The sequence below is a fragment of the Miniopterus natalensis genome, chromosome 14 (assembly GCF_054644295.1).
Source record: "Miniopterus natalensis isolate mMinNat1 chromosome 14, mMinNat1.hap1, whole genome shotgun sequence".
Lineage (NCBI taxonomy): Eukaryota > Metazoa > Chordata > Mammalia > Chiroptera > Miniopteridae > Miniopterus > Miniopterus natalensis.
In genome coordinates, this window is record NC_142094.1 from 17046069 (window position 1) to 17058994 (window position 12926).

Here is a 12926-nt window from a genome sequence, read left to right on the forward strand (position 1 = left end):
CACTCCTCTTTTCTGCCATTCATGTCTTCACCTCCTAAATATCTATCCAACTGCTTTCTCTTCTTCTCTTTTCCCTTTTCTCTCTGCACCTCTTAATATCCCTTAAATGCCCATGAAAAAGAATTCTAGTGTGTTCTTTTTGCTTATTGAGTAGAAGAGAGTTTTATGCTTTAATTTAAAAATTGATGATGCTTTTAATGCTTCTCTTTTTAAAATATAATTACATTAATTTGCTTTTTTACTTAATTATTATCAGAAAAATATCCTGATTCCCCATTGGACATTGGTCCTCGATGGGGGGTGGAGCTAATACTTACAACCAGTTAACCAGTTGTAATACTTACAACTGTTAACCAGTTGTGTCTAGAAGTTCCTATTTGCTCTGTCATCTTCCTTGATTATTAACTACTCAATTTAACATTGAAATGTTTAAACAGACACCATTTTCTACAGTGTCATGGGAATGACTTGTTATTCCTCAAATATCACATGAAACAATACTTGTGAACCAAGAACTTCTGAATAGAAACCAGACAGTTACCAAGGGTGTTATTAGCATCTCATCCTGGTGTTTGCAGTTGAACAATGGAAACCAGTGTACATGCAGGGGCCATGGAACGAAGCTTTTACTTGGTATCAGAGGATGGGGCAAAGAGCTGTCATTCATAGCATTACACAAATAGTTCTACAATGAATAATAATTCTGTGTTGAAATTACTTCTTTGCATTCTTCCTGCCAAGTGATCACCATAGAGTAGTTGGTTTATAGAGATAATAGTGTTTTATATTTGCACACAGTGCTTTTCACTTGTCAAGGTGCTGTCTCCTACGCTATCTTATTTGACACTCGAACATTGCATATGTCCTGAAAGTAAGGATACCTGGAACTAAGATTTCTCTTTACAGTGTGGAAGCAGGGCGTCAGAGAGCTCATGTCACTTGTCTGCTGATGTACATTATGTCAGTAATGACAGTGAACTTAATCCAGATCTCCAGGTCTCCAGACTCCAGAGCCAGGGTGGTTGCCGAATGCACGCGGCGGGAGGGAGACACCACAGCCCATGGTGCGGAAGCTGGAGGCTGGAGAACTGGGCAGAGTCAGTGCACCGCCTAGCAAGACAGTCTCCTTCCTCTCCCTGAAGAGCCAAGACAAAAGCAGATGCCTAAGCCGTTTCCCCAAACTTCAGGCACATGTGTGGGTGGGGGGCCTGAGGAGGCACAAACGCACAAACACGTGATCCACAGAAAGCAGCATTCTCTCCACTTTGCCAGGCCCCTGTGAAGCCCTTTCGCCCGGAGGGTGGGTCAGCGCCTCTTATTTTCATGGCCCGTGGACTCCAGGGCACCCTGGAGCTGGGGCTGAGGTGCGCGGTATTGCTTCAGGGGGTGAAGACTGAGCACTTTTGGAACTGTGCTTTATTTTCTCCGGTTTTAAGCACTTTAAATGCTGGGAACTTTAGCCTTTTTGACACAATAGGAGAAACAAGGCTCTTCTGCCTTCGTATCTCTAGAATCGGAAGTTCCTCTTCGACTCCACGCACTGACAAGGGTAGATGCTCATTTAAAGACAATATCATGTGCCCCAGCAACTCTCACAGTTATTGAGGACTCACTGTGAGCCAGGCACAGAATGGAGCACTTAGTGGGACTTGCCTCGTTTAATTCTCATGCTCAGACCCGGAGGTAGGCACTGTTATAATTGCTGTTTTACACCAGAGGAACTCGGTCTCAGAGTGCTTGAGTGACTTGCTTAGGGGTGCACAGACGCTAAGTGGTCTGACATATGGCCTCTGCTGCCCAGGATCTCCAGGGAGGTCTTCTAAGGCTGTGACTGTCACACCCTGAAAGGCCCAGAGCTCAGTAAACTGGCCAGAAACCTGGCTGTTTTAGTTACGGCATTGGGGGAAGGTTGGAGCTCCACCTGTGCCCCTTTCAAGCCTTGCAGGGGTTCTGTGGACCCCCCAGGGTGTCTCAGAGAGTAGTGTGCCCATGATCTGATGCCAGCCTTCTTTGCAGGCCTTTTGGAGGGGGGTCATTTCCACCATGTCCAGTGGGACCTGTCTCAGTTGATGCTGCCAGTCAGGCCTCTACTTCCTCCTGTAAAATCAGAGTCCTTTCCTCTACAGTCATTTTTTAAAAAAATATGTTTTTGTTGATTTTAGAGAGTGAGGAAGGGACAGAGAGAGAGAGGGAAACATCGATGAGAGTGAAACATCAACATTGATCAGCTGCCTCCTGCACACTCTCTACTGAGGATGGAGCTCTCAACCCTGGCATGTGCCCCAACCTGGAATCAAACCGTGACCTCTTGGTGGATGTGGCGACGCTCAACCACTGAGCCACATCGGCTGGCCAGAGTCCCCTCCTCTAGGCAGGGATACCCAGTGGCTGTTTATTCTTGGCCTCTCTCTCTCTTTTGTGAATGCGCCAACAGAAGTCGCGGAGGGGTCATCTTTTCCTTGAGCGAGGAAGGGAGCAGGCCCTTTGTGAGGACATGGGTGTGAGCACTGCGCTGGAGAAAGGGGTCCTTCTCAGCAAGCCCCTTGCTGCAGGAGAAAGCACAGGTGGGCGGGGAGGGAGGTCGAAAGCGCCATTCTCCTGTGGTGGCTGCAGGCTGGCGGGGCGAGCTGGGACATCCAAGGCAAGCTGCTCTGACACAGGGCGAGCCAAGGAGGCGGCTGTGGGGTGCGCTGTGGCCAGGCCTGCCGAGCTCTCGCTAATGCCCACTTTTCTGGGAATCAGGGTGCTGTGAAATGCTGTCACCCTCTCAGCCCTAGAGGTCATGCAGAGACCCACCGGCTTGCCAGTGACAAGCCCAGCTGGTGAAACGTCCTCACGTCTGTGCGTCCCGGAAGGGTGGGTGCTTCCCCTGCCTCATGTACCTATGAGGAGGGGTGTAGGCAGACCAAGGCCTCAGAGAGTGAGGGAGTCACCGATCCCTGTTTACAGAAGGGGGAGGCTGGCATGGGTGCCATCAGAAAGCAGGTTTGGATGAAACCCAAAGTTTCCAAGGCCTTGATGTCCAGCCCCTGTGACCCACCACTTAATCAAACGGCCAAGGACGTGCTAAGAGGGAGAAATGTGTAAATGTTTAGAGAGCGGGGAGTTGTGAGCTGTAAATGGCCCTGGCATGTTTATAAGAAATGCGTTGGCCAGAAAAGAAACCCCCACAGCGTTTCTTTTTTTCTTGGGTAGAATTACCAAACTGATGGATGGAGGGAGCGCTCTGGTTGTTAAATATTTGGGCCTCGGGGGCCTTTTGATGTAGCGCCTTGTGACAACTGCTTGCAAAGTGAGCTCAGACTAGCTTAAATTAGCTCAGGGCCACGTGTGGGGAAAGGGAGGTCTGAGGGTAGCGTGGATTCCTTCCATGATTGTTGTAACTCTACCATCTAGGAGGTCAGGACGCCGGTAGTCGGAGTGCTTAGCCTGGTCACAGCACCCAGGAAAGGGTTTGTGTCTGCTAATTGACCTACACCCATGGTGCTCATGCTCTGGGTGAGTGTGGAGAAGCGTGAGGTCAAGGAAACGCATCATGATTCTCCATGAGGTATTGACACACATGCAGACCAACCCGTCTCTCTCCCCGTCTCCACTGGCCGCCATCCACCCTTCACGCAGCCTTCTCGGCAGCCTGCCGCGCTGCTCACTGGTCATTGGGCATGTCCCCCACCTCCGGCCTCCAGTCCTTTCTTCCACCCACAGCTTTTAGCTCATGTAACCCCTCTCCAAACTGCTTGAACCTTTGGGTGCAAGCCCAAAATGGCATCTCTTCCAGACAGTCTTCCTGGACCCCCCAGCTAGAAGCAGTCATTACCTCTTTTAAATGCCATTTCAGTCAATTCGATAGACCCAAGGGGACAGTGGGAACCATGTTTTGTATTAGCTGGGTGGATGGATGGCTGAGGAGACAGGTAAAGAAATAATTGGAAGAAACATGGATGGAAGAATGAATGTGGTGTCTCCTGATTAAAAACACTTTTTCGGCTTTCCTAACCTCATCTGTAAATGGGACTAGTAACAATGGAACTAGTAACAATGGGACTAGTAACACCATTACCTGCTTCATTATGTAAGAATTAAATGGAATAGAGCTTGGTACCTGGGGCTGGATAAGTGTCAGCTGTTGTCCTTGTTGTTTTTGGAAATCATTTCATAAGGTGTTAAACTCTATGAAGAAATTATTCTTTTTAAGATTCTTTATTAAAAATCAAAGATTCCTAGAGCTTGTAGTTCCCCATGTAGACCTATTCTTTCACGTTAATGATGAGGAAACTGAGTCCAAAAGAGGGAAGGGAGAGACTTACCTACACTCTCAGAGTTGGTGGCAGGCTTGGTGTCAAAGCACAACTTTCAAAAAGCTAAAAACACGACTCCTACAAACTTAGAACGTGCACATGTGAAAAATTGCTTTCAGCTCCTTAATAAGGAGGAGAGCAGGGTGGAGTTACATAGGTGCTAGAAACAGAACATTGGATTAAGATTGCTAGATTCCATATGAAGCTGGTTAATGTCTTACGAGGCAATAAAATAAACTTTGGGTTTATCTTTTCTACCGATCAGAAATCATTTGCTTGTATTTCTACTGGGCCAAACTGCACACATAAATGTGCAACTTCACAGATTCTGAGCCTCTAATTGATTGCAAGCAGCACGGCAAACACAGGCGCTTCCCCCTAGATCAAGACATACTCCTTGGACCTTACTCCTGATAATAGAACCAAGTCTTCTCACCAACCCTCTCGGCCTCCTTCCTCTTTCTCTGTCCCCAGTCATGCATGGAGCCTGGGTTCTTGCTTCCATTTCCTCACTGGCAAAATGAGGATCATGGTCCCTCCCTCGTGAGCTGGTTATGCTCATTTCTGGCTCGGCTCTGGACAGGAACGTGGAAGGAGGTTACACAGCCCTGGCTCTGGAAGAGCTTGACCTCCGTGGGAGAGGCAGGCTTGGGCAAATAATTGCACTACCATTGGTAATGGCTGCGACAGGCAAGAGCAGAGTTCATAGGAACCTAGAGTGAGGGACTTGGCAGAGTAAGGGGAGAGAAAAAGACCAAGACAGGAACATTAGATACGGGATTTCCAAGCACCACAGATATGGGGGGGGTGGTGAAAAGGAAGGGTGTGCGTGGCAAGTAAACAGCATATGCAAAGGTGCAGGTGATAAAGCAAGGCGCTTTTATTTAAAGAGTATTTGTTGAGTTCCTATCATGTGCCAAGTTCTGTGTTTGACCCTGGGGTATGGGTAGGGACAGGAGGAGTCAGGACACTCATCAGTGAAGCAGAAAACAAGTCCTAGTCCTATTTCCTGTTGGAGTGTTTTCAGGAGATTGGGGGTCTAGGTGCATCTGGGGGAAGGAAAGGGGGATGGATGGAGTGGAGACACAGGTTGGAGAGGTAGAGCCATGATATGGATGACAACACTCGACCAAACAATTCACCTTTGTCCAGAACCTTCTGTCTGCAGAGCCCGTGGCCGCCCTCTGGCCTGGTGAATGCTCAGAAAGTTTGCAGTTTAGCTGGGGAACACCTAGGGAAAGCTGACAGCGTGCCGTGGTGGAAGGTCACTGCTCGAGTCTTTGCGGGGAGGACAGCTCTCTGTGGCTTGGGCAGTCGGGAAGAGCTTCTGGAGAGGAGATGCTCTTGATGGGTAGAGTCAGCAGAAGAGCAGAGTGGGCATTCGAAGCAAGGAGATTTTCCAGGCATCCTGGGGGAGGAGTTTGAATAGGTGCCGTGCGCCGGGTGGTGAAGCACCGTGAGTGTCCAGCTGGGGAGCTGGAAGCCCATATTGTGTTAGGGGTTGGAAACTCAGATGCTGACCTCGGAAGGTCATGCACTGAGGGAAGAAGGCCTTGTGGGGCCTTTACCAGCAGAGCGAGAGTCTCCCCAGCTGAGGGAGCAGCTGCCTCAGAGCCCTGGCCAACTGTGGCCATTTGGCCAGTTTGTGATTTTTCAAGGAAAGTCAGAAATCTACAATTTTGGGAAGTTTTTTTGTTTTTGTTTTGTTTGTTTTTTACGTGTCGTCAATTAAGCAAAACACTTAAAATCACTCCACGGGACAAGAGATAGATATGTGACCTGTGGGGCTCCAGGTTTTGATTTCTCTGTGGACAGTGTGGTCCTTGAAGGTCCTTCCAGGCTTGGGAGCTATAGGGCAGGTCGTGGAGGGAGGATGGGGGTGCTGACCTGGAGAATTGGTCCAGGAGCCGGCAGCACCAGGGTCAGGGTCATGCGCAGTCATGGCCAGGGGTCACAATTAATACCCAGCAGGGCTCACCCTAACCTGGAACTTCAGACCCAGAACAAAGGGGTAAGTAAAGGAGAAGGAGTGAGGTATCGAAAAGGGTTGGGTGGACAGTACAAATCTGGTTTCTTTTCCTTGCTTCTTTAAAGAAGCCTGGCAGGTGCTGGCCTTTACTGGTATGGAGGGCAGGGGGTTTAACCTTTAACCCAAGTGGGCTTTTTGGAATCGCTCGGGGTCTTCATATGGTGGGACCATGAAGAGAGCACTGGATTGGGAGTTGGGAGATCAGAGTTGTAGATGTCACTGCTGTTCAGTGAGTACCCACTGTGTGTCAGGCCCTCATGCATATTCTCACTAATTCTTCTAATTCTCCAAGGTATCGTGCAAACTAGAGAACACTGTGATTCTACTTGTCTGAGGTTAGGGTCACAGAGCTGGTCAATGGCAAGACTGGTATTGGAACCCAGGTTAGTTGGACTCCAAAACTCAAATCCTTTCTCATGCCCCCCCCCCCCCCCTTTTTGGCCTACACTGAGTTCCTCCTTGTGCTTTATATCTAAAGACACTGTGTGACCTTGGGTAAGTCACTTCCACCTTCTCAAAGAACAGGGAGAGAGAACACCTGAGGGCTTGCCTGGTGCAACCTCAGCATGCTGTGGTTCTGCAATTGAGGCATTTTTATGTTGGGATTTTATGATTCTAAAGGTCTTTGACTCTTTCGCTTCAAACAAAGAATTAGGAATCAGGATATGTCATCCTCAGGCAGCGGCAGCAGTGCTGAGCATGAACTTGGCAGCCCTGCAGGAAGAATGTGTTCTCGTCATTCTTGGAAGGGCTTTTTGTTGGAAATAGGTACATGGATGTCTGAAAAAATTGGCATTCCAGCGCAGCTGTCACCGAGGCCCCAACCTGGAGGCCTGGAATGCAGCTTTTGCTGTTTTCGTATCTTTCTGTCCTTCTGTCCTCTGTGAGTGTTTACAAACCCCCCAAAGGACCTGCAGCTTCAAGGAGAAATATTATTGATGCGTTGAGTCTGTTTTTGGCTGGCTGGGGTTGGTGCACATCCAAAATGGAAGCATTAAGTTTTACATCCATTTTTATCTGTTTCAGCTTCTCTCTCCCCCAAATCCATTAAAAATAACAGAAACAAAGCTATCTTCAGACAGCATTCAATAAGTTTATATTTTGGGGGCCAGTATACCATGCGTTCCATCTTGCAACAGCTGAAGCGTGCATTTAACATTTCTGAGGAGCCACAGAAAAAGACACAGAAAAACTTCCCTTTGCCCTTAGAGATTAGAGAAGGGTTTTTCTCTTAAGTATGGAGCTGTTTCTCTGACTCAGCAGGGGAAGAAGGTGGATTTGAAAGCTATGAAGCAAGTATTTTGGGTCACAGATCTTATTGATTAGACTTATGCAATTGGATTTTTCTCTTGCACATGCACAGTCTCTCTCTCCTGTCTCCTGCTGCCTCAGTAACTTCCAGGGAGACTTAGGAAGAGAGGAAGCAGCCAGAAGATGGGATTCTGGAGTCTTGCTCCAGTTCCCTGGGCTGGGTGGGGAAAGGCAATTTTCAAGTATAGGGTATGTGTTGGATCAACAGAGGGAGTTTGGTCAATCCACCAATCAAAATTGCTCCTTGAAAATTCTCACAACAAAACTACAGAAAAAGAAATGAAAAAAAGCCAATTTCTTTCGCAATTGCACCCAAAAGAATAAAATACCTAGGAATAAACTTAACAAAGAACGTGAAAGACCTATACACTGAAAATTACAAAGCATTATTAAAAGAGATTGAAAAAGACACAACAAAGTGGAAAAATATTCTGTGTTCATGGATTGGAAGAATCAACACAGTTAAAATGGCCATATTACCCAAAGCAATATACAGATTTAATGCAATCCTATCAAAATACCAATGTCATTTTTTAAAGAAACAGAACGAGAAGTTATCGGATTTGTGTGGAGCCACAAAAGACCCCGAAGAGCCAAAGCAATCCTGAGAAAAAAGAATAAAGCTGGAGGTATCATGATACTTGACTTCAAATTATACTCAAAGCTATGATAATGAAAACAGCATGATATTGGCACAGGAACAGACACACAGATCAGTGGAACAGAATAGAGAGCCCACATATAAAACCCTATGTATATGGGCAGGTACTTTTTAACAAAGGAGCCAGAAACACACAGTGGAGTAAAGATAGTCTCTTCAATAAATGGTGCTGGGAAAACTGGAAAGCCACATGCAAAATAATGAAACTGGATTACAGTTTGACCCCGTGTACAAAAGTTACCCCAAAATGGATCAAAGACCCAAATTTGAGACCCGAAACAATGTTACATAGAAGAAAATATAGGAACCAAACTTATGGACTTTGGTCATAGAGAACGTTTTGTGACCTTGACCCCAAAGGCAAGGGAAGTAAAGGCAAAAATAAATGAATGGGACTGTATCAAACTAAAGGGCTTCTGTACAGCAAAATAAACTGACAAAAAAACAAAGAGGCAGCCAACCAAATGGGAGATATTTGCCAACAGTAGCTCCAACAAAGGTTTAATTTCCAAAATATATAAAGAACTCGTAAAACTCAACACCAAACAAACACACAGTCCAATCAAAAAGTGGGCAGAGGACCTGAACAGACCTCTCTCCCAATAGGTATAAGAAAAAATCTTTGACCTCACTAGCAATTAGGGAAATACAAATCAAAACTACAATGATATACCACCTCTCACACCTGTTAGAGTGGCTGTTATCAACAAGACAAGCAGTAACAAGTGTGGGGAAAAGGGAACCCTCATTCACTGCTATTGGGAATGTAGACTGGTACAACCACTATGGAAAGCAGTCTGGAGACTCCTCAAAAAATTAAGAGTAGAGCTACCATATGACCCAGCAATCCCTTTCCTGGGTATATACCCAAAAAACTCAACGTATTTGGAAAGATATATCCACCCTTATGTTCATTGCTGCATTGTTCATGGTGGCCAAGACATGGAAACAACCAAAGTGTCCTGTGATAGAGGACTGGATAAAGAAGATGTGGGACATGTACACAATGGAACACTACTCAGCCATAAGAAAGGAGGAAATACTGCCATTCGTAACAACATGGATGGACCTGGAGAATATTATGCTAAGTGAAATAGTCAGTAAGAAAAAGCTAAGAACCATATGATTTTCTCTCATATGTGGGATATAAAACTGAAACTCATGGACACAAACAGCAGTGTGGTGGTTGCCAGAGGGGATGGGGGTGGGGGGGAAGGGTGTCTTAATATATGGTGACGGGAGAAGATACGACTTTGAGCGGTGGGCACACAGAGCAATATACAAATCTTGTGACATAGAAACCTCACCCGATACCTATATGTTCATATTAACCATTTAATAAAGTGTTAAAAAAAGAAAATTCACAGTGAGCTAACAGCCCTGTTCTCAGGTGATCACAGCAATTGGCTTGAGAAGAAATGAATCCATGGCCTTAATCATACTGGTTTAATAAGCATAAGGCCACAACCACAGGAGCCCATATTCTCATACGCCTTTTTCTGAGTTTAGAATAGGGGTTCACACCTCGCTGCTGCTTAGAATCAGCAGGAGAACTTAGAAGAATTTTAGTGCCTAAGCCCATTTTCATAGATTCTTATTCAGTTGGTTGGGGGGACCCAGGCTTCCATATTTTATCTCTCTTCCCAGAGGACCTCACTATGATTCTCACTCTAGAGCATGGTGCTTCTTAAACTCTGTTGTGCAGTGGAGTTACTTGGAGGTCTTGTTAAAATGAAGATTCTGAAAACCCAAATAAATGGCAAGATATATACCATGTTCATGGACTGGAAGTCTCATCAGTAAAGATGTCATTTCTGCCTAAATTTTCATATAGATTTAACACAATTCCAGTCAAAATCTAAGCAAGACTTTTTGTAGATATAAATAAGCCAGCTTCTAAAATTTATGTGGAAAGACAAAATAACTAAAATAACTAAGTAATTCTGAAAAAGAATATATTTGGAAGAATTACACTTAAAATCATACCTGATTTTAAAATTTTAAAGTTTTAGTATCAAGACAATGTGGTGTTGGCAAAGGGATAGACACATAGGTCAGTGGAACAGAATAGAGTCAAGAAATAAACCCACAATAAATATGGCCAAATTGTTTTTTGATAGAGTTGGAAAGGCAATCCAATGAGGAAAGTATTTTCTACAAATGGAATTGAAACAGTTGGACATCCAAAGGTGAAAAAACAAACCTTGACCTAAACTGTACACTCATACAAAAATTTATTAAAAATGTACAACAGATGTAAGTGTAAAACAATAAAACTTTCAGGAGAAAGCATAGGAGAAAATCTCTGTGACCTGTGGTTAGCCAAAGAGTTCTTAGAATTGACACCTAAAAGATCATCAGTGAAAGAAGAGTGGATCATTGGACTTCATCAGAATTAAAGCCTGTGCTCTGTGAAAAACACTGTTTTGAGAATGAAAAGACAAGCTACATAGTGCAAGAAAATACTTGGATGTCACATATATCACAAAGGACTTGGTATAGCCTGGATATATAACTAACTCTCAAAATTTAACAGCAAGAAAACAACCCAACTGAGAAATGGGCATACAACTCGAACAAACACTTCATCAATTGTCACTGTTGACAACTTGCAAACTGTTTCCTTGGAACTAACCCTAGAAGTTAGGATCCTAAGGGAGATACATTGAATTCTTTGCCTCAGCATAGTCTGTCAGAATTTTATTCTTTCCTCAAAGCTCTTGTGTATCATTTTCTTTAGACACTGTATTTCAGTGAGATCCTGGGCAGAGATTCTTCTCCCCATCTTGCATGTAGTATTACTGAGACCCTGGGAGGTTAAGGTGATAAAGTGTGTTAATGTAAAAGCAAGGAGGAAGCTGGATTCTTCCCCACCAGAGTGCCCAAGGTCCCCGTGAGAGACAAGGTGAGTAGCCTGAACTGTCCCAGACCACAAAGCACAGGAATAGAGCCTCAGGATGCTTTGGGGGGTTGGCTGCAAGTTCACACATCAGGGTGCAGATAGCACTCTGAAAGGCTGGATGCAGGTAAAGAGCAAGGGGCGGGGCAAGAAGAGAGGAAACAAGATGTGACCCTCAAGTGTGGGTTCAGATGCACTGAGGAGGACTGAAGGGGGCATCTTTGTCCAGTGGCGTGTCTGCGGGAAGCCATACTATCACCTGCTCCGAGTCACCGTTCCTCCGCCCCCAACCAGAGGAGGTTGTGAAGGAAAGTCCTGCTGCTGAATGAGACGCTCTTTAGAGCCAGAGCACCTGGGCTTCAGCTGACAGCTCCCTTGTTGAGGGATCTTGAGCAAGCTGCTAAAAGCCTCATCTCTGGAAGGTCCCTGGAAAGTGTATCTGGGTCGCGCAAGGTTTGGGAGTGGGAGGTATCCATGAATTTCCATTGCCTGCCCTGGGGTGGGTTGTGGTGCCTTCGAGGGAGGTGGCGCGAGGAGCCAGATACAACTCTAGGACAAGGTGCGTCTATTTCCCAGGTTGGGGCATGAAGTTGTGATGCTCTGTCCTTTGCCTCTGCGTGCCCCTGCTTTGGTTAATAACCTTGGTTGATCCTTCTGTGTAGATGGGCCTTGCACCTCGATTTTCTTGGCAGAGTACCTCCTTGACAGTAGCTTTCTTGCGGTGTACAACCTCAATTAATCCTTAGTTAAAATGCCACAGAGGCTGAAAGGCTTTTTTTCCCTTTGTTCCCTTTTTTCCCCTGGAGCAGATTGGATTTTGTGCAGCTTCATTGGAAAAGGAGTCAGCTTTGAAAGCAGGTTCAGATTGTAGCCCAGTTCCTGTTTATTTATAGTCCAAGGTATTTCTGCAACCGCTGTCAAGTAAAAACTCTATTTAATCAGAGGCAGGTAAACATGCCAATTCTGGTTCGCTGTGGTGGAGGAGCGAGGCCACTCAGGTTGGATCCTGCCGCTGGAGACCGGACCAGCACAGTGAAGACTTACTGCCCGTCCCGGCTTGGGCACTCAAGCTATTGTCCCTTACGTCATTTGGTAGAAAAAGCAAGAAGTCATGAGCCAGAGGCTCCAATTCTGGTTTGGCCACTTGCTGGCTCCATGGCTTGTAAAAGTTACTTAGTTTCTGGAGTCAGGATTTACTCATTTAAAAATGGCAGCATTACTAACTACAAATATAAATGAGCTAATGTCAGACTCCAGCACAGTGCTCGGTAGATGGTGGTGTCTTAATTCATGGTTCATTGGAGCTCTTTGAATGAATGAAGTCAGACTTTGCAGAACCGAGTGAGTAAATGAACACATTTGTTCAGCAAATATTTGTTGAGCATCGGCTAGGCATTGGACATTCTGCAGATGGGTGGAGAAACTCAGATATTGCCCCTGGTTCCATGGAGCTTACAGCGTGGTGGGAAAAGAGAAGACAGTGAACACAGAAGTGTATAACCTTGCACAGTGATAGGTCTGTTTATAAAGGACCCGGAGGAAAGTGGGAATAACTTGCTTTGGGGAGTAGTCAGGGGAGTTGTCTTTGAGGAGGCAGCATTTGAGCTGAGACCAGAAAGGGGGCAGGGGATTAGCTGACAAAGAGGAGGAAGAGCGTGTGTGTTGTCCCGAGGCAGGGAGCAGCTGCATTCATTCAAGAAGGAGACTGAGGCCAGGGAGACCAAGTAA

At 45.7% G+C, this 12926-nt stretch overlaps 1 protein-coding gene across 5 annotated transcripts in view; it reads left to right on the forward strand.

Annotated features, from left to right (window-relative positions):
- The window catches only part of KCNMA1 (potassium calcium-activated channel subfamily M alpha 1), a 661836-nt gene that overhangs the window by 211291 nt on the left and 437619 nt on the right, over positions 1–12926 (forward strand). The gene's annotated exons all lie outside the window — the stretch shown is intronic.